The sequence below is a fragment of the Camelus ferus genome, chromosome 17 (assembly GCF_009834535.1).
Source record: "Camelus ferus isolate YT-003-E chromosome 17, BCGSAC_Cfer_1.0, whole genome shotgun sequence".
NCBI classification, from domain to species: domain Eukaryota; kingdom Metazoa; phylum Chordata; class Mammalia; order Artiodactyla; family Camelidae; genus Camelus; species Camelus ferus.
This window is the reverse complement of record NC_045712.1, coordinates 10,971,357-10,998,423: the sequence shown is the minus strand read 5'-3', so window position 1 is coordinate 10,998,423 and position 27,067 is coordinate 10,971,357. Positions and strand designations below refer to the sequence as shown.

At 39.0% G+C, this 27,067-nt stretch overlaps 1 protein-coding gene across 7 annotated transcripts in view; it reads left to right on the top strand.

Moving 5' to 3' along the window:
- Positions 1–27,067, top strand: part of TAFA1 (TAFA chemokine like family member 1) — a 684,082-nt gene that overhangs the window by 437,703 nt on the left and 219,312 nt on the right. The gene's annotated exons all lie outside the window — the stretch shown is intronic.

The following is a 27,067-nucleotide window of genomic DNA, read 5'->3' as shown; positions in this document are numbered from 1 at the left end:
TTTCAAGAAAATAGCCTGGCTTGGAAGGCAAGTGTTTTGCAACAACATCGATTTTCTTTTTTAATAACAGAAGCAAAAAGTTATCTTTCTCCCTGTCTGGCTTCTGTTCCTACACTTCTAACATCCCTCCTCTTCTACCTTGAGACAAATGGATAAACTGGAACAAAAGAGGTAAGAGTCAAAAAAAAAAAAAAAAAAAAAAGTCAGAGTGAAAAGAGGAAAAGCATATTAATGTTTTTGAAAATCATCTTAGAAAAGGTTAAATAGTATTTTGCTAGCTGAGTATTTAGGTAGAGGGAACAGGATGAGCAAATACACCGCAGGGAGATTTTCAGTGAGTATAATACCCAATAAATATGATGTGACTGTGTTGTTTCATTCTTCCAATCTCTTAAGATGCACCACTAAAATTCATAATAATTTGCCATATAAACTGAGCACAAAAAAGTTGTTTCTGATTGGTGTAGTAGATTGAGAATTCATGGTGTATTTGTTGAACACAGAAGTATAATAGGGAATGACACCTGGAGGTTGCGTTGGGGCCAGTTGTCAAGAGCTTATTCCCTTTAGATGAATAACTGTTGGTCCTGAGCCAGCCAGAACTCCTCTAACTCTTTCATTTTACTTTCATGATTTTACTGAGGGTGAGAAGAACGCAGGAGAAAGCCTAACTTACTTAAGTTTGTGCTTCTGATTTACAAGTGAAAAGTTAACCCACACAGTGCCATGTGTTTCTAGAAAGACAAGCAACATGCTTAAGAGAGGCTGCTGAGGTTCATCTTGTTCTTTCGGGCAACTTTTACCTGATGTCACTGAGAAAGAAGTCTGCCTTCATTAATTGTTCTTTTCACAAGAAAAACTTCATGCCAGATAGGAAAGCACTATATTGTCCTTCCCGTCTCTTCTTTTGCTGTATCTTTATTTGCAGAGTTTCAAGGAAGGCAATTGAGTTGGTCCTTACCTGCTGGTCTTCTCACAGATTCTGAGTTCTGTGATGAGTGGGGCTACTTTTCTCTATATTTCCATGTCATCTCACCATTGAAGTTCCTAGCCTAGTATTTCTCCCCCACCTGGAGGATATTCAATATCTGTTGGATCCATTAATGTCTTTGAATTAACTTTCTAGAGTTTATTGGTACAGGATTTTTTTCCCCCTCACAATGTGGCAACTGATCCTGACAGATTATTACTCTAATTCATACCTTTAGATTATTTTTTTGAGCAATGAGGAGTATTGTTTTTTAAAATATGATTCATGTTCTATTGAGCATCCTTAATTATGGCATTACTTTTTATCCTTAGGGCTTGATTTCTCTTTTGGAAGAAAGCAAGTCTTTCAGACACAAGTTTGGTAACTACCTTAGGTGATCAGGATGGGTGGTCCTCTTTCTAACTTAAGTCATCAGTGTCATTTCTTTGAGGGCCCATTCAGTGATTTTTTTTAGGCACTTCCAAAGTACTTAAGTGCTTACCAAGCCTCTCAATATTTCCACGTACACTTGAAAGGAAATCTGTGCCAATAAGCAACTGGAGTTCGCACTCAAAGTGTTCTTTCAGTAAATAAGCACTTACTATGTCCCAGACATGAGTCTAAGCACTCTATACACATTGTGTTATTTGGTGGTGTCACCAAGGTAACTGAGTCATAGCAATGAAGTAAATTTAAAATCATTTCTAATTTTTTAAAATTTGTATGTAAATGAACATATATATATATATCCGTAAGACTCTTATGCACATTTCATGTCATTGCCATGCCCTTGTAATAAAAATCTAAGTCTTTACAGAATCTCACCTACAAAGAAATGGATAATATTAATTGAATGAATTAATTTAATTAATTAAAAGAATTTTTGAGAGGTCCTCCAAACTTCCTAAGTGATATCCCAAACATTTAGCCATCCAAGAGTTTTCCCTCTGTGCCGATTGACTGGATGAAGAATTTTGAACGAATGTTTGTCTTATCAATAACTGTTGTTTATCTGGGGCCATGATGGATGCTCATCAGGGAAAACGTAATTCATGACACAGCCAAATTTATTAGCTGAAATCTGTGATTGATCAAAGCTTTCTGGGTTTCACCCTGGTTTATTTTAACTTCTGTATTTAAATTTAAATGCAAGGCTGCATGGCCATGTTTATATGAATACCTCCACATCAAATAGATTCATTTGACTCAACCTTAATCCATTGTTTTCTTTTTCTGGAAAATGGTTAATGAGAATAAAATTTATTGAGCACAAATTTTATGGCCATTAACCATGCGAGTCTTGACAATCTGCTGGTATTTTAGGGTGTTTTATATCTCCCTCCCTGACCAATGTTTTCTGGTTTACTGCTCACATTTAACATAAAATCTAAAATACTTGGGAAAGGTTTAAATGCATGTCTAAATCACCTTGAGGAAATAAAGGTAGATGTAGGCAAATTTAAGACTAGCTTATACAAAAGAGTTAAGACTAACACTAGCGCTGACATTTCTTTAAGTGGGTTTCTTTGCTCCCAGTGCTGTGACCCCAGCTTACTTAGCTCTGCTTCAAATGTAAGAGGTTGCTCTGATCTCCCACTCTTAAAGGTCCAGGCTCTGACAGAGGAAATCACCTTATTTAGGTAAATTTTAATTTCTTTTTAAAAAAATGTTGTAATCAAAGCTGAAGGGCTGCTAATTTAATTTTGGTTTCTGTGGCAAACGCTTGGGTATTTTAAAAATCCAGGAATGAGAGGGATGTTAAATCTGAGATGTGTGCTTGGTTCTTGAAAACTTTGTGGCCTGTGGCTTTCATTACAGGGTGCAGCACACAGCGTGGTAAAAGGAGCTTAGGGAGGAAACTGGCCAGCAGTCACCCTGCTGGCTGAGGCTCGCAGGCTCTGGTGTTCGACAGTCCTCTTCATCGCTTGGCACCTCAGTCCCCTCATCTTTAAAATGAGGCGTTTTAACCCAAATGATTTCTGAAAGGCCTTTAACTCATCTTAACAGTCAATAATAAAAGAGGGGGTCCTAGATGTGTAGTGGGGCAGGTGGAAGGCACGGGGGAGTGGGTCTGTGATTATGCTCTTTGGTATTTCACATTTCAGAAACCTTGGGGTGGTGACACTGCGTGGCGCTGGGATGGCAGTTGACTTAGCTGGGTTTGACTCAGTGTATTGTAGTCTCATGGAGGTGCCGGTGGGAGTTTTCAACAACCTCTAATGTCTAATCAGGATCCTGTGCCCATATATTCGTAGCAACTAATAGAGAGTCATCTATTTAAACTAAATTTACCTCCACCAAACAAATCCAACGAGAGCAACAGTCAAAACAGATCACCTTAGAGTTCCACCTGTGGTGGCAATATGGTACCACTGAAGGAGGGCCAGCTGGCGACCTTGGAGAGGTCATATCTCTTCTAAACATGTCTGCCCTCCCTCTCCACCTCAGGGCATGGATACCCACAGCGACAGGAAATGCATATTTCCTGGGCGCTTACCATGTGCTCGGTGCTGTATCAGGCATCCAGTAGGCAGGGTAGATAGCAGTGTGGGAAGAAAGGAGGGCATGCAGTCAGTCTTTGGGTTCAAGCCCTGCCTCTTCTACTTACCGTGAGACCTCAGGTAGGCTCTCGCATTTCTCTGAGCTTGACTTTCCACATCTTAAATTCTTTGTCTTTGTTCTTAGTGGGCAGCTTGTGGAATCTTGAGCGAGTTCTCTAATGTCTGTGTGTCTCCAATAACCTAAGTGTGAAAGGGAAACATGAATACTACCTGCATCTCAGGGTGGCCGTGTGCTTCAAATAAACATAATGCATATGAAAATTCTTTGAAAGCCATCCAGCAATATGGAGAGAGAAGATACTGTCATGTATAAACTGATGACATATAGTGGTGACATGACTGAAAAAGTTGTTTCACCAAAAAGAGTAGTCATTATCAGAACACTCACTTCTTACTAAGAGAAGTAAAATTCAGGTTTCATCCTCAGAGTTCAATTTAATTATGTTCAAAGAAGGACGGCCCGATTGATGGGAAAATGTTGTGATTGTCTTGGTCACAAGTGGCCGCACTTCCCCCGCTGTCCGTTAAGCACTTCTTGATCAGACAGTTAAAAACAAGGGGTCAGGTTTTAGCTCAAAATGAAATGATTCTGTGCCAGGTACGAATGCTTTTCCTATCTTAGGTGGGCTGACGTGCTCCGAAGTGTTGGACACGCTTTTATCCCTGTTAACAAAGAGCGAGGACCAACCACAGGGTGTCTGCCCCTGTTTCATGCTCAGGTGAATGACTCTCATGCTTCCGAGGGACTTGATTTTATACCGGCTTATGAATGATCATTTCAAAATGTTTCTTTGGCTTCCACTCCCCTCCGCCCCGACCTGGTGTCTCTTTCGTGCCTTTCAGTGAGGCTCCAGTATAGGAGACACACGATATTAACAAACATAAAACTTGAGAAATACTATCCTTGACCTCAAGGAGCTTGTAATTTAAATAGGAGAGGATTTTAATCATTACCTCCCTTCTCCCCCACCCTCCTCTTCTTCATATTAACTTCCACTGTAGTACACATTTTACACTATACTTCAATATTTATTATATTACTCACAACTCTCGACTGCCCTGAGATGTAGACATAGCATGAATTATTTTCTTTGTTTTTGAAATCTGAAAAACTTGGGTTTTGGCCCAAGTCACAGAGCCAGTAATTCTCAGACACTGGTCCCTTCCCAGCTCAGCCCCTCCTGATGTCGCTGTTTCTTCATTCCGGTACACCCATCCTGCATACACTTGGAAAAACAATTGTTAAAAAAGGCAGTGACCACCCAGGAGTGCCACCATGAAGCCAGCTAGAAGTTTGCAGGAGCAAAGGGTACTCAGCCTTGTCCGAGGTATCACAGGGCACATCAGAGAAGCTGATTTGGCCTTTGTCATTTAGAGAATTATTATTATGAGGGAGCCAAGATGTACACGAATGGACCAATGAGTTTCTGTAAGTGTCACTATTACTAGCACCACCTAGTCTTCAAATATGTAAAGATTTTTTTTTAAACAGGAGGCAAATATTTCTAGTAGATCTGACATATGCAAATATTACATATCATATAATTGCTTATGATATATAATATATCTTAGTTATATGCAAATTAATGTATTTCATATAGAAGAATATTTTTAAAATGTGGATTAACTCGTAGCCTAGCAATCTCTGTTTAGGATTCATATAACAGGAGTAGAATGGAAAATAAATCATACGTCATTAGATAATCTCACAGTACATCCATTAATTTCCCTTCCTGCTAAAAAGCAATGAAATTGTGGTTTGAGCTGTGTTAAGAACATTACATGAAAAATGAGGAGAGGGAATAAAGACAGATTAGAACATAATTAGGGGGGCTGGAATTCAGCCAGCTCCTTTTAAGCTCTGCCAAGTCAGAGACAGCCAATCTCCAGGTGAACACAGAGGATGAATACTTCAAAGGCAGAATGCCACCTCATGCATAGCAAGACTCCATACAGCAAATTGGGGGAAATGCTAGACCACAAAAGACCACCACATGCAAGGGGAAAAATTAAAGATTGAATGGAAAATAGCAAAAATAATACTGATTGCTTCTGTATAGAGAAGAGAGTGTTATATTTTTCCCCCTAACGTTGGTCTTAGATGTTAACTTTCTCTCAGCAGATCTGGCTTAAATCCTTGGTGAGTTCCCAAACAGGGTGTGAACTTATCACTCAATATTGGGAGCATCTGGGGTTTTTCATTTTATTAAAATGATTCTTTTTTTTTCCCACCCCAAGATGCTCCATGGAGCAAGGTCCATACATTGTAACTGAAAAGTGATTCCTCAGAAGGAAATCTTTTATCGTGAGCTGTAACTTAAAGTTGAGCACATACTTTATTTTGGAGGCTGCCTTATGGAGAAAACAGCAAAGGGTTGAACTTGGAGACAGGCTGACAAGTGCCTAGGCAGCTAGCTTGCTGCTGGCCCTCCAGGATGGAGAGAGAGAACACTGCCTGAAGGTGTATTTGAGGCTTGCTCATTGGTAAAAATGGGGGAAATAACAGTAGTGACCTGACTGGGGAATTGTGGAAATAAAATGAGATCATTAAAAAAATGAGATCAATAAAATATTTCCTGGCCAAAAAAAAAAAAAAAATATCACCATCACATCCCCTGATAGGGTGTAAGCCCTTAATAAATATAACTAGTAGTATATCAAGGTTGCCCAATAAGTAGACTCAAAAATACTCCTATAGAAAACAAATACATTATTACCATATATTTTCTGTTCTGTATAGGAGTACCATACAGCTCTGTACTTGAACTTATTTCATTTGCTCTGGCTGGACTTGTTGGTAATTTGCTTCCCAGCTCATTTCTCCTGTTACTCTATGAATGTTTCAAGAAATAAGTCTATTCCTGTTTTTTCTCTAGTGCTGGTGCCTAGCACAGGGTGGAGCATTTCTTGTTCTCGGTGTACACAAGTTTAATTGACTTGAAAGCGGCAATTCTTTGCTTCTTCATGCAAAATACTTTGGGAAATGTGCCAAGACTGGAATAAAACCATCTGATCTGATGTTGAACTTACAAAGGAAACAGACCAGGATGGCTCCCTTCTTCCATCCCTACACTGGGTCTCAATCAAAGATCTAGGGTTAAGTAAAAGTTGAAGAAAGCAGAATTGGGAGAAAGAAGGAAAAGAGGACACTAGGAGGCGGGGACTGTGTCCAAAAGGATTACCCCAGAAGAATGCATTTTACCCAAGATGATTTCCCACTCACTTTGCCTCTCCTAACCCCCTGGCCGCCTACTCTCTGCCCCCGGCAAATATGGCATTTGACTCAACTTCTGAAAAACAGGTGGCTTGATATTCATCAAAGTTGAGAAATCTTGGCTACTGCCTTTAGATTTGTGAACCAAGTAGGCACAAGAGTCTTAGCAACATTTTGTGTTGAAGTAGATTTGGAAGTCATACTGAACGTTTCTTCCTTGGTTTGCTTTATTGGCAGTCAGGCACGCAAGTAGGATTTCCTATTATTCTTTCTTATTTTTTTCAGCCTTCAAAAACAACAGTATTACCTCTGTGAAATAAACATATACAAGATATCCTTATATGTTAGCGGAAACAATTTAAATTCTTGCTAGAGTATCTTACTCTAAAACAGGAGAAAAAAAAAACCTAATGCTAAAATACCATCTCTTCATCATTCTCTTATTTGTGGTTGAAATAGGGGGAAATACCCCACAGTAACCGGAGTAGTAGCACACTGTGTATATATTTTTTGCCAATGTTGCAAAATATTCTTCAAATGTAGAAACAGGCTGAAACTACAGCATGGCCGAGCTCATTGTAAGATAGTGACAGTTTTTTGTTTGTTTTTTTGTTTTTTATGTTATCAGTCATCCTTTTTGGTGGGTGGGGAAAAATAGACTAACAAGATTGAGATCATTGTCATGATTTTAGCAGCTCTCAGTGTGCATTCATTAGACCAGAGTATAGTAATTCTTCCAAGTCTTTCAGATTGTAACTCCTCCATTTACATGTGCATTTTAAATCCCTTAATTCTCAGCTTCTTCATCTGTCTAGTGGAGATATTTATAGTGTCCGCCTCAAACAGCTATTTATGACAACTTAGATGTGATAATATATGTAAAATCCTTAGAACAGCGAAGAAGATACGGCGGTGCCTTAATTCATAGCTGCTGAAATACCAGTCAGTCTCTCTTTACTTAGTGCTATCTCTAAGCACAGGAATCTGACCACATTTACTGTATTTTTCTCAAAGACAGTAAGGATTTGTTTGTTTACATTTTTGTTTATTTAAATATATATATGTGGGTTTGTGTATTTACACAGAAATAAAGAAAAGTGGAAGGCCTAACCCTTTCCACTGAGCATGGAGATACCAGTTTTTGTAATATATTTTATCTGACATTTTATTATGAATGTTTCCAATCCTCATAAAAGCACAAAAGTTGTACAGTAATACCCATTACCAACACTTAGCTCAGACAATTAACACTTCATTATATTTGCTTTACCACATTTCAGTCAGTCCATCCATCCCTCAGTCCCTCTTGTTTTTGCTAACAGATTTATTAAGATAAAATTTATAAACCATGTTTGTTTTAAATGTACAATCATTTTTAGCTTATTTACAGAGTTTGCAGCCATCACCACTCTCCAATTTTAGAACATCCGCATCTTCCCAGGAAGGTTCCTCACACCCAGTTTGTGGTCACTCCCTCTTCTCAGCCACAGGCCTGGGCAACTGCAAATCTACTCTCTGTCTCTCTAGATTTGAAAGGCCATATGTTTTGACCAATATAACAAGGATTCCTGGGGGTGCACCCATACTTTGACTCCCAGGGTTACAAAGATCTCGAAGAAACTGTCTCAAACCAGAGGGACCTGTTTTTCACGAAGCAGAGGTTATATGCGGAAACATCTCCCCGCAGTTTATGCCTCCGCTAATTCCTTATGTCCACAGCGCTAAATCACTCCCATTTTACTGATGAGAAAAAAGAAGGCAAGAAAAAGGAGTAGGAAAGACTGAAAGTGGCCAGAAAGCCATGACAGTGGTGGGATCCAGCCAGGAGACTTCTGTGGACCCGTTTGCTCACTGCTCCAAAGCTGGCTTTGCTGACTGTCACTGTACCTCTGCGGAACATCACTGGATGGGGGAATATGTACAGATTACCCAGCAGCTGATATTTCTGTGGTGTATCAGCCGGAGTGGTGATTGCTTGAACAGATTCCCCAGGATGGCACTTGAGAGTGAAATCAAAGAACAGCAGTGGCAGGTGTTTGGAAACTGCATTTGGAACTGGCCTCCCACAGAACGGAGCTAGATGCTGACTTGGTGGGTGATGAGGGATGTTGCTGGTGTTCTCAGAGGGGAGTTGCTTGTCTGGCAGGATTCCAAGCAAACAGGTTTAGGTTCCTTTTATATTAAAAAAAAATCCCCTGAAGATATATATGGGGGTTGGGGGAGCTATGGGAATGCCAACTTCACACGTTGAGTATCTTCTCCTTTGGAGATAAAGTTGTCAGTGCTAACCCAAGGGAGAGTGTTTGGGATTCATTAACTCTGGGTGCAATGGAAGTGTGAAAAAGCACCAGTCCCTCCAACCTGCTGTGCAGCCACAGTTCCCACTTTTCTCTTTCCAAAAAGATGGGCTGTTGATTCAGTCACAGGTGACTCTGTCCTGGGTTCCCTTTCACGACTGTCACCTGGCCCATCAAAGCACTGCTTACCCTTCCAAGATGGAGTCATCTCTTCCCAGGTTTTTCGCTAGCAGGTTCATTTCTCCTATATTTTATTTTCAGCCTTGGGAAGCTAAAAAAAAAAAAAACAAAAAAACAAAAAACAAACCAAAATGAAACAAAAAAACAGTGTTTATGGTGGTTGGGGTAAATGTAGTTAGCTTTCCTCTGGCCACTCAGTTTCTGAAAATTGCAGGGTGAAAACCAGAGGGGCAGCACAGGTCACTTTCCAATTAAAGCCATGTAGCTTTCCTCTATTGGGCGCAACTTGCTTTGAATTCCTGGCACAGCGTCGTGTCCACGCTCAATAAACACCCTTGAAGGAATGAATGAGGGGCACAGATGAACACACACACATACTCCCTGGTGTTTTCAGGGTCTGGCCCTTAAAGGGCAACAAGCATTTTCACCTCAGTTCAAGGTGAAGGGGCCATTTGCTGCATCTGTTAGGGTCGTAAGTATTTGACTGCCTCAAATTTGGCAACTCTGTAGAGAGACTTTGAGTTCAGTTAGCTATGTAGAAATCTTATTTTTATTTAAATCAATATAAGTGTATTATTTTGAGTTGAACACCTTTCCTTCCTGTATTATACCATGTTAGTTGTGGAAAGCATTTCAGAGATCAGGCTGTCATGCCGTGGGGCTCTTCAGGAGTGATCACTTTGTCTCTACTATGTTGACAGCAGCTCTAACATGTACCAGCTATGAAATCCTGGGTGTGTTTACGTGTTTTTGGAACATCAACTGTCTCATCCTTAAACCACATATAGTGATTCTGAGAAATGGGTAGTATTGTGAGGGTTAAATATTGACTTGTAAGTTGGCTCTTAGCTAAAATAAATTATAACTGGTGGAAACTGAGAACTCTGTATATGTCTATACAACACACATTTCCATTTTTCCCAGACACTAGGGGGTCCTTATGAGCTGGGTGGTGCAGCTCTTATCTGCACTCTCTAGATCAAGTCTGGCCAATCAAATCTTTTTGTGACCCACAGTAGCTCAATAAGACTTAGGCCTGGGACCTTCCTAGATAGGTTGGCAAAAGGAAACTGTCTTTCCGCTGGTCTTACAGCTGGGAGAGCATAAACCTGGAGCTTCCAAGAACCACTACACACACTGAAACTTTTTGAGACTGAAGATAAAGCACAGAAAAATAGAGCTGAGATACGGCAAAGAGAAAGATGGATTCCTTATCACATGGCTTGAATATCTCATTCCAGAAACTGAAATCATTCCAGGACTCTTCATTAAGATCACTATAAATTTCCATTATTTGGTTAAGTTACTTTGAGTTGGTTTTTGGCATCTGCAGCTGGGAGTCTTAACAAACTGCCGTACTTACTTATTAATAGTGAAACCACCACAGCATCATACTCCTCTGTCAATGTACTGGGTTCTGCAAGATTGATGCTTGATAAAGTCTGAACATCTGAAAGCTCAGAATTAAGCAGAATGGAATCAAGGGGAAGGATCACTTTACAAAAAAGATGGGAATTCTGGAACCATTTAATTATTCGCACCTCTAATTCCTCAGGGCACACCGGGTAACACTCTCAGCTTTTTGTTAAAAAAAACAAATAATGCTAAACTCTGGAAAGATTGTTTTTGTTGTAGATTGATTACGATAGTTTATACTTCAAAAAAATGTATTTCCACAAACTAGCTTGTTCAGAATGAAATTATAAATTACTATCATTGCTGAAATTAGGAAGTGGCATTCTTATAGAGACCAAAGTACTAAGTTAAGGCCAGTTAAACTCATTCCCGTTCATTATTTGATAATGTCCTCTATGACAGTCATAGTAACAAAAAGATGTGCTGAAAGGAAATATTAATGGACCCAACCTACTCAGGAGACTCATATTAGCTAATAAAGTACATGATGGAGAAAAAGAATGATAGGGTGGAGTTGTTGAAAGCCTCTATTGCACTAAATATTTTAATTGTGGTCTTTCATATTCAGAGTGAATTAATATTATTCATGGGAAAATGTACGTCTTAAAGTGGATTTTAATTATTCCTCCATTAGCCTGTCCCTGTTTGGCTTTGTAAATGTGGTTTCATGGAAGGATGGCAATACTTAAACCTCTTCCTTGACCCTCTGAACTGAGTGATGTTGGGAAAAGGAGCACCTTCTCATGAGAGCATGATCATGGAATCCTTTGTGGAGGATTATTGACAGCGCATCAATAAGAGCTTGTAAAACGAGCGTTGGAATTAATGTGGCCTCAACAGGAATCTCAGAGATGAATCAGCTGCTTTAATCAAAATCAGACTGTTCATTAAAAAGTAAGCCATTGAATAATATCACTAGCATATATTAGCATTATAATACAGGATGCATAACATAGATTATTCATCTTCAAGTAGCTAAAGACCCTTAGTTGGCTCATTTACATTTTATCAGGTACATATGGATAACTAGGCATGTACGTATGAACTCATGTGATTTTGATATAACTCATGACATCCTGGGGAATGACACATCGTGGGGTAGATTATCTCAATATAATTAGAGATCTCATATATAATTAGAATCTGTATTTTTCTTACCTTCCCATTTTTTTTTTACTTTAAAATTTTTCTTTGTTGGTTTTTGTTCAATTACAAATATATCCTTACTCATTATAAAAAAGTAAAAGTATCCAAAGATGTTGGGTTAGTAGGGGTCCAGTTAGAAAATAGAAACCACAGAGTAATTGGAACAGGAAGTTCAATATAAAGATTTGTGAACTGTAATAGGAGATTGGAGTATCAAGACATTTGTTACTAAGAACTAAAGGGAACTGTAATATGGGAATAACAGAAGAAAAAGTCACTACCCTTAGGCTTGAAATAGAGCACTCTAGAAGAACTTCCCTTCCCTGGGGCTGAGACCTAGACCTTGGGTTTCATGGCCCTTGTTAATTTCACCAGCTAATTTTCCTTATTGGCTACATAGACTGGATAGCGTAGAAATTCAGGACACTCTCTGTGTGGGATTGGCAACTTGATGCTAAATGTCATGACAGGCAGCAAGAGTCTACCACCAATTAATGCATTTCCTTCAGGTGAACTGTCTAGAAATGAAGCTTTCATGCTGCATGCATAATACATTACATGATCCACTAATTCAGCTAATTTTTTGAAAGTTTCATTTTTCTGATGATGACAACTTGGTAGGGGTTTAAATGAGACTGTGGCAGAATGAGCTGCTGGCAGAAGGTGACTAAATACCCAAGGGAAGAATAGAATTGTTTTGTTAATCCTTTCCTTTGTCAAAATAATGGCTGGTGATTAAATATTTTGTAAATGTCTTAACTGAAAAGTAGACATTTCAGACAACTGTAATACTACACCCATTTTTGTGTCTCTTTTCACACCATGGTGCCAATCAATACGTACCTAATTGTATAAAGTTTACCCAAAGGAAATGTTGCCTTCTTAATGAGTATTTAAATCCACAGATTAATGTTAGTTTGCCTTAGATAGATATTTAAGTTTGAAATATGTGAAAATTAATGGTCTGTGGATTTCTTTTGGGGGTGAAAACTTTAAAACATACCCCAACTTTTTCTTATTTATGGACTGATTGAGGCTAACTGCCAAGAAAGTTTTCCCAGATGGAAATGCTTTAGCCAAATATCACCCTTTGCCTGTTACATTTTTGCTAGGGAGTGATTTCGTGAGGCACAGACTTGAATCATGGCAGAGATGTGTGCTTATACTTATATGGACCAAAATTAACTTTAATGGATACCTTAATCAAGTGGGAGGTAGGGAGTCATCTTAATTTCTGTCCTTCGCCTTTACCTCACTTTGCCTTTGTTTAAGAGTTTACTATTAATATATGTAATAAAGAAGAAAGTAAGGTCCAAGAATTAGTTTAATGCTGACTTAAGCTGGTGTTAGAAAGCTCATCCGTAAGTTATTGGAACTCAGGAGTCCTGAATCTGTAACATACACATTGGATGTCCTGGAAGCCAATCCACTGACTGTCTATCCCCCTTCTTTGGTAAGAAGCAAAGTGGGCAGGGAATAAGGAGACGAAGTCTTAGTTGTATCCCTTTAGAGTTCAGCACACCTTCTGAAGCTGCTTTGCATTTTCACAAAGACTTTTTTCTAAAGAACTCATAGATAGTCCCTTATGAATTTGTCTGTCCTGGAAGTGGAGGGAAGTAGACATGCCTCTGTTTCTCAGTCAAGGCTTTGTTGCACAGAGACAGAAAGCAGCTCAGCCCTGGACACAGAATTGTGAAAAGCCTTAAATAATTTTGAGTTTCAGCCACATTTATCTCTGCCAAAGCAAGCTTTGAGGCTATAAAGTCAGCTCTGGTGTGGATATTCTCATATTTTTCTTTGATTGGGGAGGGGGATCTTCACGAATAAAAACCATCACAGAATAGTTTTGGCTTGCCTTTTTAAAACTAGAGTATGAAATGTTTATGTCTTCACAGTGGTTAGGTCAGTTCTCAGTGGTATAAGGGAAAAGTTGGGGTTACAAAATAATACTTATTTTTTTCATAAAACTGCCCATTAGAATACTTACTTCATATAGAAATTGTGATGCTTGATCTGGTTAGAAAGAGCACAAAATGAGTGATGTCTGTTAATTACAGATTTAAAGAGAGAGCAGAGGATACAGCAGTTGCTTGGTGGTTTTCTACGCTCTTTTTTCCAGATACCCTAAGATGGCACAAGTATCTTCTGGAGATGTTTTTTTGACAAATAACATGGTTTCCAATAGTGTTTTGTTTTTAAGGTTCTCTGGACTCAGTATGTCATGGAAGAAACTATGCTGAGAAGTCCATCTCTTCATGACTTTTAAACAATTTGTCTCTAGCTTACAAATGAATTCTTCCAAAGGATATTAGCACTTTAAAGTAAAACACAGAACATGACCCTAAACTCCAAATAAATATGCCTTTCCAAGGAAATAATTAGTCTTTTCCCAGCATGGCTTGGGTGGGACTCATTGGGTGGTCACATCTTAACTTTTTGTGAATTGATCATTATACTCTCATATGACTGTTTTTAGGAGAATGACCACTTTGCTCCTCTTTGGGGGGGGTGATGGGGGGGTGAATATGGGACCAGACAGGGGAAAGAGTGTAGCAGGCACGTGGGCATCAAATTGAATTTAATGCTTGATTCAAAGGTTTTATTTTTCTTCCCCAGCAGAATAAACCCCCCCAAAAGTCCAGTTAATTTCAGAGCCAATGCCAAAAGCAGGACCAACAGGAAGCATAGGATGTGAGAAAGACATTAAAAAATTGGTAATTGGAAAATCCTGCAAGTTGGCAAGTTATCTGAGCAGGGACACATACAAATTTGGATCCAGAGATTTTGTTTTGCCATTTTGTCATGTTGATTCTATTTTTTATCCTACCAGCCCTGAGTTTTGGCCTGACTGTCCTCTTGTTCTACCTAAATGTGCAGTGATTGAGCCCAAGGCCATGTTAGTAGACTGGCAAGCTGGAGATGCTTTTCAGAGGAAAGGGTTTCCTCAGCATGAGAGAGTTTAGGGGACTCTCTCGTTAAGGTTTGGTCCCTACTCTTGTACTATCCTAAGTCCTCCTGTGACCTGATGAATAGATAAGAAGGGTTTCTAATAATTGCCTCCATTCTTTAGGGTTTTTCTCTGAGGGGGGTGGGTAATTAGGTGTATTTACTTACTTTTTTTAGAGGAGTTACTGGGGATTGAACCCAGGATCTTGTGTATGCTAAGCATGCACTCTACCACTTGAGCTACATCCTCCCTTCCTCCATTCCTGCTCACCCACAAGAACTTCTGAAGTGCTCACTGATACTTTAAAAAGTTTGCTCGTTTAAAATATTCCCCTTAGCTACTTCTCTGCACAATTTGTTTAGATAGTAAATCCTTTTTTTCTTAAACATTAAAAATAGTGACATGTGTAGCACCCACCATAAGTTGTTGCAAGTTCTAAATTAGTGGAGTCTAAATTAATGAGCTTTTACTGTACATTAAGTATAATACATCTCTAGGACTTGTGGCTAGTGAATTTTCACTCCTAGTAATTAAGTTTTATTTAATTAAGGTTAGACTCTTTCATATCACCTAGTTTAATCACTGCATTCAAAACTATTTGAGAATTGGAGCAATTTGCCTATCATCACAAATCTATAGAACTGAAAATGTGGTTTCTTTTCCTGGTTTCAGTGTTACTGGTGAGAATTAAGTGCAGGCATATATTGCTATATAAACTGTAATTCTGATGTAGTCTACATAAAATCTCGCTCCGTGTGTTGTATATAACACTGAACAGATGGCGACTCTTAAGCAGCGATGTGAGATGCAGAGACGTGTGTGCATGTGCGATGCAAGCAGTGTGATGAAGTGAACTCCACTTTCCATCTCCTGTTTCTCAGGAGGCCTTTTAAGCTGATATATACTCTCCTGAACAGCAAGGCACCAGTGAGCTTCAGGTTTCATACTGGAACTTTGCATAAAATGGATGGCTTTGAAATCAGCCTAATGTTTTAAGCTTTTTATTTTGAAATAAAATAATAGATTCATAGAAAGCTGTAACTGAATGTGCAGAGATGTCCTATGTATCCTTCACCCAACCTCCCCCCATGTTAACCTTGTGCATGATTATAGTATAATATCAGTACCAGGAAGTTGACGCTGGTACAATCCATAGAGGTGGTTCAGATCACACTAGCTCTGTGTATACTTGTGTGTGTGTGTGTGTGTGTGTGTGTGTGTGTGTGTGTGTGTGTAGGTCAATGCAATTTCATCACATGTGTAGCTTCACCAACAACCAGCACCACAATGAAGATTATGAATTGCACTGTCTGCACAAGGTTCCCTGATGCGACCCCTTTATAATCATACCCACTTCCTTCTCCCATCCTGGCCCCTCACAACAGCTAATCTGTTCTCTATTTCTGTGTTATTCCAAAAACATTATATAAATGGACTCATACAGTATACAACTTTTTGTGATTGAGTTTTCCACTCAGCATAATTTCCTTGAGGTTTATCTGGGGTGGTGTGTGTATCAATAGTTGATTTCTTTTTTATTGCTTGGTAATATTCCATGGTATGGATGTACCACAGTTTGAAAAACATTTGGGTAGTTTCCAGTTACTAGTTACTAGGAATAAAGATGCTATGCACATTCTGAAAAAATAATTTGTTATTTCCCTGGAGAAAATACCCAGCTGCAATTTCTGGATCATACAGTAAGTCCACTTCTAGTTTTTAAAGGAATTGCCAAGCTATTTTCCAGAGTGGCTGTAGCATTTTATATTCCCAGCAGTAATGTTTGAGTGATCCAGTTCCTCTGAGTCCTCACCGACATTAGGTATGATCAACATTTTTTATTTTAGCCACACTGCTAAATGTGTAATGATATCTCATTGTGGTTTTTAATTTGTATTTTTCTAGTGGCTAATCATGTTGAACATTTTCTCATGTGCTTATTTGTCATTTTACTGAAGATGATATCTTTCTGTTCCATGGAATATCTGTGTCTTTTACCCATTTTCTAATTAGATGCTTTTTTAATGTTGAGTTTTGAAGATCTTCATCTCTTCAATGCACACTTCGATTGTATATACAATCACACGTGTGATTTGCAAATACTTACTTTCAGTCTCTTGTGTTTTCATCCTTTTAATGGGGTCTTATTGCAGAGCAGAAGTTTTATATTTCGATAATTTTTTCCTTGAATTGATTGTTCTTTTGATGTCAAGTCTAAGCATTCTTGGCCTAGTCCTAGGTCCTGAGGATTTTCTGCTGCTTTTTTTCCTAGAGATTTTAGTGGTTTATGTTTTAGATTTCAGTCCATAATGCATCTTTAGTTAATTTTTGTGTACGTAGGGTATGAGCTCATGGCTCTTGCCTGTGATGTCTAGTTACTCCACCATCATCTGTTGAAAGGTTATTCCTCCTCCATTAAATTATAGCATGATTTTTTAAAAATATATATAGCCCTTAAATAAATTACAAGTGCTACATAATAATAAATAGAAAAGTTTGAACACCTACTCTGTGCCAAGCATATTAACTCTGCAGGTACTTGACCTGCATTATTAACCATTTATTATTTGCAGGGGGAAAAAACATGCAGGCAATATTATTAGCTTCTTTAGCGATATGGAAACTAAGGTTTGAAAAATACTAAGAGGCACATTCAGCGTCACAAAGGTGATGTGATGTAAAGATAGAATCTGGGTCTGTCTGATGTGAAAGCATATACCATGCTTAATACTAAAATGGTTTCTCACCAAAGGAAGCTCAGAATCAAAGTGTTTCATCTTTCAAGTCCTGATTATGTTGTACAGTAAGAATTGATGTTCTCTTTGGCAGACCCTTAAAAATATGTTTCTCCAGCTCAAGAATTCATCTGGAAGCTTGGAGTCTGCGCCTGAAATTTGGCCGGTCATTTGCCATACTATCTATAACCATTTTAGAAAATAAAATGGTACCTTCATCTGGTATCCGTTTTTACCAAGACTCTTTGCAAAGCCAATAGTGGCAGACAGAGCATCTGATGTGTTTTGGCTCCTTTTCATTCAGTTTGTAATTGAGCAGAACTTCTCCCAGAGCCATTTGATTTTTTAAAAATATATTTTTATTGAAATACAGTCAGTTTAAAATGTGTCAATTTCTGGTGTACAGCACAATACGTCAGTCATATAGGAACATACATACATTCGTTTTCAGACTCCTCACCGTGAGTTACCACAAGGTACTGAACATAGTTCTTTGTGCTAAACAGCATAAACTGTTGTTTATCTATTCTATATATATTAGTTAGTATCTGCAAATCTCAAACTCCCAGTTTATCCCTTTCCCCTCTTCTCCCACCCTGTAACCATAAGTTTGTTTTCTATGTCTGTGATTCTGTTTCTGTTTTGTAAATAAGTTCATTTGTCTTTTTTTAGATTCTACATATAAGTGATATCATATGCTATTTTTATTCTCTTTCTGGCAGAGCCATTTGATTTTTAACAAAGGTCATGTAGCTAAGGATGACTTTCCTTATTTATTAAGTCGCTAATTCTTTTTAAAAATCTTGATAGGCTATTTCCCCGGACATTAACCTGTAGTAATGATTTCTTTGTGATTTACGTGTTATGTCCTCTATTTCCATACATTTCTGATGTGCTGCTTTTCATTTCATGGAGGCTTGCTTAGATGTTGCATATTAAAGCAAAGTGAACTGTGGGGTCACTAGTACCATATGTTGCTTGGAAGGGGATTAGCAGGGTTTTTTTAATCATAGTTCTACTTTCGTTCATAAACATTTGGTACTTGGTCACCTTTTGCAAATAGGAACTCTCATGGATAAAGCAAAAATCAGATGATGAATTGCTTTGATTCTTCTACTGATTACTTGCTGAATGACCTTGAATAGCCTCCCGTTCTAAACCTGCCCATCTTGCCAGTGCAAATCACAAAGAAAATAAATGCTTTGCCCTCAAGAGTTAGCTTTGATTGTTTTCTTGTTTTGTGGTATGTGTGAGCTGGTCTTTTGAAAGCAAGAGTAAATATGTGGGTCTTTCACAACAGCCGTAAGAGACGGCCCATCTCAGGCATCAGACAGGGCAGAGGTGTGGGTCAAAGTTAATGTGAAAGTCTCCAGGAATGGAAGCTCTCTGAGGACATGAGATCCGTGTGTTTGGTTCTCTTCTCTATCTCCGGAGTCAACAACAGTATCAGGCACTCCCATCAGTCTGTTTAAATTCCTGTTTCCACATCTGCATGTGGAGATTGTAAGGTAGTGAAATCAACCATGTGTGCCTTAGAACTTCACACTTCATCCTAAGGCAGGGGGCTCCAGTCCCCGAGGTACCTATTACCTTCATTGTGCTCCCCCCCACCCCAAAAATCCTCCCAAGTGGTCCTGACCTTCCTAGGGAACAAAATTGAACCAAGAAAAGAATCTTGGATGATCTTAGTCATTCAGTTTCCCTCCCTTGGTCTCAGTGTTTTCTCTATAGGGTAAGGAAATGACTTTAGACTTCACTGGTCTGTTGAAAGTATGAAATGTGACTGTGCAGTGAATGAATTTTCCAAATAATGAAGCACTGTCCCCAGTTGTAAAGAGGACTGTCATTGCTATTACATGGAAGTAGTACTGTATCTCTGTTTCTGTTCAGATTGACTGGTTCAAATCTGAGTCATAATGCCAGAATTAAAATATTTTGAAACTGGGCAAAGCTTTATCTTTCTCATATGTAAAGAAGGGGCAAGACTGGGTAAATCTGAAGATTCAGAAGAATGATAAAGATGAGAACAAGGAATTGGGCTGCTTGGGTTCAAACACTAGCTCTGCTGAGTGTCTTGTTGCCTCTGCGTCTGCATCAGGAATGTGCCGTATGATTGTTTACAGGACTTACGTGATAATGAAATGAAATGACATAAAATGATTAGCAAAATGCCTGGTACATAATAAACTTCAGTAAATATGTGCTATAATATTACCATTGTTACAACTCCCTGCCTCGTGTATACCTCTTACCTGGGCCTCTCTCTTTCCTCCCTTTCCCTACCCTGGATCTTGAAAGATGGGTGTGATTTGAAACAGAATTTTGTTGCATGTCATCTTGAAGAAAGGCCACCTGGAGTGTTCCCTCAGATAGTAACTAAATCTCCCTTTCTTTGGAGGAGATTCCCCTCATTATTGCTAGAAATTCTCTAATTTATTCTGCTTTAAAAACAAACCAAAAAAAAAAAAAAAGAGCACAAAAACAAAACAGAACAAAATGGTGTGGGAAGATTGTTTTCTTTTTCTCACAGCTGTCCTCATTCCGGCTCTGGTGAACTCTGGCGGACTTCCTCAAAGGGACTGCATTTGGAACTTTGTCGGTTTCACAGTGTTTTTTTTGCCTGAAGCCACTTGCAGCCCTTCATGCTGTGCGGTTGTGCTGAGGGGCCTGGAGGTGACGGGCTGGTCAGGATCCATGCACCCTGGGACCAGGTTCTGCAGAGCTGTAAGGATGGTCATGTTTCACTCTGCCCTTATTCTTTTTATGTGTGCTTTCTGGGTTTTTCCCATTTTTGCAGGTTCCTTTTAAACTCCAGCTGAATGAAAAACCCTATGGGAGGAAGGAATATCATCTATGTGATTTCTTTTTTTTCCTAACAGCAACCTTAGCTGTGACTCTACCACAGAATGGGAATGGGGAAAATCTGTCAGATGATTAGATCAGGTTCTGCTGGGCATCCTGGGCTCTGAGCTCTCTGCAGTGTTCTGCACCAAGCCCAAATCAATTAGTCTGATCACTCTTTCTCTTCATTTGTGGGGAAATGAGTTGGAATTCTGCCCTTACTAATTTTGGAAAGGTAACTTAAATTTTCAGGCTGTGGTTTATATTCCTTATAAACTGAAGCTAATTTTAGTATCAAACCACTGTTGGATAATGGGCAAAATTAAAGATAACCCCATCCAGATTACTTAATTGCAGAACTTTGGAGGGGGGTGGAAATCTCATTTTAAGATCCTTTTAAGGTCTGGACATTGAGAATAGGGTGCACGTGACCCTTTAGAACAGGACTTTTAATGCATGATTGTTAAATAGACGCTGAAGTGATTATAAAACACTAAAAATATTCATCACATTAATTCCTAACAACCATTATGCAGTGGCAATATCACATACAGATTTATTTGTGAAGTCAGGGGTGGGGACTACTTAGTTTATGAAACTAAGAAATTCCCAGTTCTGTTCATTCAAACCCTAATAAGAACCACAGAGTGAAAACACTTGATAAAGCTATGTAATTGTAGATCAATAGTGGAGAGAAGACTTCAGTTTGCCTTAGGCTTGCCATTTCTAGAAATTAAATTAAATTCTTAAGAAAAAAATTAAGGATGAGATAAACCACTTGGAAAGAAAAAAGTTCATAAAGTGACTGAAACCAGACATCAAAGTAAACATCATTTTAAAACTGGCATGCCTAGTCAGAAGATAACCGCCACACAAGCCACCTCCCTTCCAAAACCGATTTCAAATTGGGTTAAGCACCAAAAGAAATATAGTAGCTCAAGTGACTAAAATAATCTAGAAATAAAAACCAGACCCATGAACTAATGACATCTCCAGGACTTGATCCCTCCAGGTCCCTAACTCTGTCTTCCTCTTGTGGGTTTCACTGCTGGGGAGAACCTTCCCATCAAGTCAAGATGTTTGGAGAGTTCCGCACTTCAACCCTGCTAGCTCAGCAGTTCCACTGGGAGGAAAATGCTTTTCCAGGTGTGTCAGTAACCATTCTGAGGCTGTCAGTTATCTGCTTTAGATCAAATGACAGTCCCTGGGAAATTCAGAGGTGGCAGGGCCTGATTTCAGTGCTGTTTGTCCATTGCATCAAATGGCATAAGGATAGAACTTCTTCCCCAGAGGAAATTAAAAGTTCTTTTACCAAAAAATGGGGAAGTGGCCACTCTGCTCAGGATACAAAACAACATGGTGACAACCTCCACCACCCATCTGCCAAGGCTAGATTGGAAAGACATAGGTTAGGAGAAGGTAAGGCTGTAAGCAAGAAGAGCTCAGGAAGAAAAAGAAAACTGAGAAGGGAAAATCATACCGGAAGTTTGGAAGGCACACCATGGTCCTGAGAGGAATCGTTGACTAGGAGATTGGTTGGGTGTTTTGTAAGTGCCCTCCAGCCTCAGACGTGGAGCATGGACCAAAGTGCGGGCCCCCTAGTGTGACACATGTGTTTCAGTCACATATGCTTCAAAGGCCACATCTCTGAATAACCCCGAACAATGAAGAAACGGCTCTCTGGACATTTACTGTTCTTTCAGCTTTCTCTCTCTCTCAAATGTAGGAAAAAGTACTTCAGTGAGTAACAGTATGCTCTCATCACCTATAGTCACGTTCCTGCCTCGTTGTCTGGTGGAATGATTCTACTCCAAACTTGTCCACCTGCTAATTGTGTCATCCTTGAGAAAACTGGCTCTCAGTTCACTGATCTGTCCAGTGAGGATAATAATAATACCCCCCACAGAGGTTTGCTATCACGGTACCTGACTTAGGGTACCCCTACGCTGGCTGTAATTATTCTGAGGCATTTCAGCGCCATTTGGAAGCGGTCTCTGAACTAATCAGGCATACTTGCTGATAGTATTGCAAGAAGATAGAGTACTCTTACCCTCAATATTAGGGTCTTGGGAACTTGACCAGGAGTCACAGTACTGCTGCCTCACCCTGGTTCCTGGTACCTATTTTATTCCAAGGTTTGTCCCCACTTTGACTGTTCAGGCGTCTTAGGAATAACCAGTGGTGTTTCCTAGTCTCAAGAGACTAGCTCTCTTTCCAAAACATTGATGTACTCAGTGACAACTTACCTTGCATACTTTAAAATTCTCACTTATTATTTCTTTTTCAGGCTCCCAGCCCTTAAGGCCAAATGAAAATTGCTGGAGTGGGAATTCAGAGAAGATATGGAATTTTTGTAGTCAAATTGGGCAAGGCTATGTGATCCTTCAAGGCATTTTTCTAGTAATTTCCTTTTTTTCTGGAGCCTAACCCTGTAGGACAAGGGACTATTTTAAAGTCAATTACTATTCATAAAGGGCATAATTACATAACAATCAGAAAAGGAACCCAATTTCTCTTATTATGGTAATGTAATGGTAATTTTTGGAAGAACTACAGTGCATATGATAGAAATGGCATTTGCTTCCTTACAAGTTCTCATTGTTTTTGGTTTAATACCATGTGATTCCCAAATCTCCAGTGTATCAGCAAAGCAGCAGTAAGTGGTAGTTTGTAGGCTATCTTTAAGCAGGAAAACAAAACAAAACAAATGATTAGGTAATAGCACAACATTGTGGCTCATCAACTTCTCATTGAGTAACATTCAAAAATCTCCCCAAGAATTCAGAGGATAGAACCTTGAGAGTTTGGGTGGAGACAGCGGATATAGGCAACTGCCCAGAAACCTGTTCACAATCTCAGACTCCAAGTTCCAGTTCCCTGTCCCCATCTTCACATTTCCCATCCTTTTCATCTACTTTGAAAGAAAGTTCTCTCTGGCTATGTGCTTCACACACATTGTCTCATTTACTTTACTTACCACTTCTCTGTTAGGATTTTTATTATTCCCTTCTTTGGCATCTTACTTCCATTCCTGCATACACTTCAGTGAATACTCATTGAATGCCAGGCCCTACCCTAGGTGCTATGGACATAGCAATGAGAAAAAAACACTGCATTCTAGTTGAGGAGGAAGACAGAAAATGGGAGGAGGAGAAGAAATTGGAGGAGGAAGAGGAGGAGAAAGGGTCAGGGAGATGATACTTGAACAGAGACCTAAATAGAGCAATGGTGTCAACTCAGGGCGAAAGTATTCCAGGCAAAGGGATCATCATGTGCAAAGGTCCTGGGGGCTAGATAGGGTTTGGGAAGAGCAAAACATTGCCTCTGTGAATGGAATATACTGAGTAGGGTGGGAGGGATATGGGCTGGAAGAAGGGCCCAGGGCCTCTTAAGCCAGGTAAAGACTCTGAATTTCTTTCTGAGGAAAATGGGAAGCCATACATGGGTGACAGCAGGGCAGTGACATGATTTACCTGAAAGGAAACTGAAACAAAAGAGATGTTAAATAGCTCATCAATATCACACATCTGAGAACCCCAGAGCCGGGGCAGAGTCTATGCAATTCCAAAACCTTAATCATTTATAAACACACCGTAGCTTTTCAGTTACTCAGTTGGTAATTCCATCTGTATATGCTCTGTTGTTGCCTTTAAAAATAAGCTTAACCCTTGAAACTAACTTCTTTAGTCTGTCAATATTCCCTCACTCAAAATCTCAGCTGACTGATTTCTCATCTTCATCCTTAATTAACTTTCCCCAAATCTCCCCTTCCAGTCACAGATCTAATTAATTGTTCCTTATAAAATTCATGGAATGTATTTTTTTCTTTTCCATTGGTCTAGCTACTGTTTGAGCTTCAAGCTGTATATTCTCCATCTGCTCAAGATTTCTGAATCCTCAACAATTTGGTACCCATCTACCTTTTCAGTCTCATCCCTCCTTTTCCCTAACATCTCGCATTGGTCACCTGCAGGCTATAGTCAGATCATATCACATGCTCTTTTTTAAAAAATGACATAACAATTAGCTTAATGGCTTCTGTTTAAAAGCAACCAGATCTGACAACACTGGGTCCCTGTTCCCACAAGGCTGAAGCTGAGTGGTGTCTGCCGATTTTGTATGGGATATGAACTCAGTGGTTCTCCCCAGTGTCCACAGTCACACACCCACAGGCATCAGTTATAACCTGTCTGGTCCCTGGAGGCATTCTCACATGTTTTGGCAATATTTGTGAAGAGTGGCTCTAAGTACCATCTGGAGCGGAACTGCCCAGGTTCAGATTCTACCTTTAACACGTAGTAATCTTCCTAAGTTGACTGGTTACTTAAGCTCTCTATGGTTGCCCTGAAAATGTAGGCAATATGATACCTACCTCATATCCCAGGTGTGATGACTAAATGTATTAATACATGGACATGCACTTAGAACAATGGGTGGATATAGTAATTATAGAATTGTTCAGAATAGATTGTGGAATTATAAAAATTGCTGTTTATAATTCATGCTGTATATTCGGTTAGTTGATATACTTGACCAAACCTTTTACAATCCCATCTCCCTAACCTTGTGGACCTTAATCCTCCATCCAAAGTGGCCTATCCCGTCTTCTTTGATTACTGAATTCTACCCACCTCTTAAAATCTACTTCACATCTTCCCCCTTTATGGAACCTTCACTGGCTTCTCTGGCTGTCACTCCTCTAACTGACTCTGTGCACTCATCTACTTCTTCCACTGGCATTTACCTGTCTTGTGCTGGTTTAGCTCTCTGTCCAGATTGGAGCACCCTAATGGAGATGCGTGATGGGCGATGATTGGGTCATGTTTCAACTTGTTGGCAGATAGTTGGCATCCGTGCTATATAGTACAGAATTTATCTTCTGAAATCTCTGATGGGAATTTTATCATGACATTTTTCTTGGCCAATAGAACTAAGTTAGAAGGTCAGGTTTCTCTTTCATCAGTGGAATAGTGAAATAGCCAGTTATAAATAACACAGTTACGGGGTGGAACCAATTTTTTCACCTCCTCTAATATAGGTTGATGCAGATTGAAGGTCAGTACTGTGTGATACTACTTCCAAACTGAAGGTCATTATCATGTAGCAATTGTGTTATGACTAAATTGTTTCTTACCTTATAGAACCTATAAACCTAATTGGCAAATCTGTTAAAAAAAGAAAAAAAGACCAGATCAGTTTGTTTGGTGTTCTGAACATTATACTGGAAGCTATATGTATGTTGAGAAATTAGTATCGATCATATTAGGCCTTGATCTTCAACCTGGATAAAAGACAAAACATGAGAATTCAACATACAATAGGTTATGCAATGGAGATGATGAAATGAGTTGTTGGCAAAGTGTGAAAATCAGTTACATAAAGATTGAACCAAATATGATGTTTGTTAGTGGGGTTGGAAAGTTCAAAGTATTTTTCACTAAAGTCAGTGAATGTATGCCTAAAATTCAGTCAAATCTCGGAATAATTTTTTAAAACCTGGAAGGAAGATACGTGTGCCATCATTTGCATAAGTCTCTGAAATAAAACAGTTTTCCATATGCCTGTCATGGTGGGGAGTGGGGCTGCAATTACTGAGGCTGCTTTCCAAATACTACTGCTGGAATTTATCCATATGGGAACCAAAGACATCCTGTGATAGATGGTTATTACCTCTGTGGAAGAAAGCTAAAGATACACAGGAATATTAGGACAGATAACCATAATCTTTAGCTGTGAGTCTACCACAATTAAGTCCCAGTTTTCTGAAAGTGACCTTCTAGAATGTTTATTTCTGACTCGACTCTATGAAGGGTCATGGTGTCATGCAGGGAGGAAGGAGTAATGAGATTGTCTGATTAAGCAGAGAATGCCCAATTAATCCTGCTGGCAGCAAGCCAAAGCCACAGTGCCAGCTGAGATAGCACGATAAATAGAAAAGGAAATTTGTTAGTCCGAGTCAAAGTAGCCCTGGAAGTGGCAGCCTTTATTTTATAAATCTGGTTTGTGTTGAATTTAGAGAAATGTAATCCCTTTACATTTATTGGTTTGGTTCTGATAGCAACTAATCATGAAATCTAGAAAAGTAAAAACATTCACCAACCTTTCGGTGAACCGAAGTTTTGTGAATTGAGGATCTTGATGTGTGATCAGCCATTGACAGTGGTTTTTTTTGTTTGTTTGTTTTGGCTTGTTTTTTTTTAATGTGACATTTGTTGGGAAGGAATCTGTATATCTTAGTTTATTTCTGATCTTGTGAGCTAACTGTTGTTCATATGTCCATTTAGAGATTACCAGGCTCAGTGGCCTCAGTACAAGGAATCACTATAGAAGAAGTAAAGTCCATGTTAGAGATTTTTGTAGTTTTTTTTGTTTGTTTGCCTGTTTTGTTTCCTGAGGGATAATAACTTATTTGTTTAGGGGACTCTGAGCTTCTCGGGATTTGCTTTTGTCTAATGTGTCTGCAGAGAAAGTCCAGACATTTTCTGGCCCATTCTCTTTGGCTTACAAAAACAGTTAAGTCTGTTAAAAAAAAAAAAAAAACCTGAAATTTCAGTTTTACCAAACATATTTTTAATTACCAGAGAAGAGGCTAATGAATCAGTTTGTTAATGACTCTACTTACTAATACTGCCCTCTTTCAGAATACTAGCTTTAATTACTACAATACGTACTATTTATCAGCGCCAGAAAATTACATTAAAACATTTCCCAAATATTAGATTCTAACATCAGGCCAGATGGCTGCTCTAGCTACCTTTAA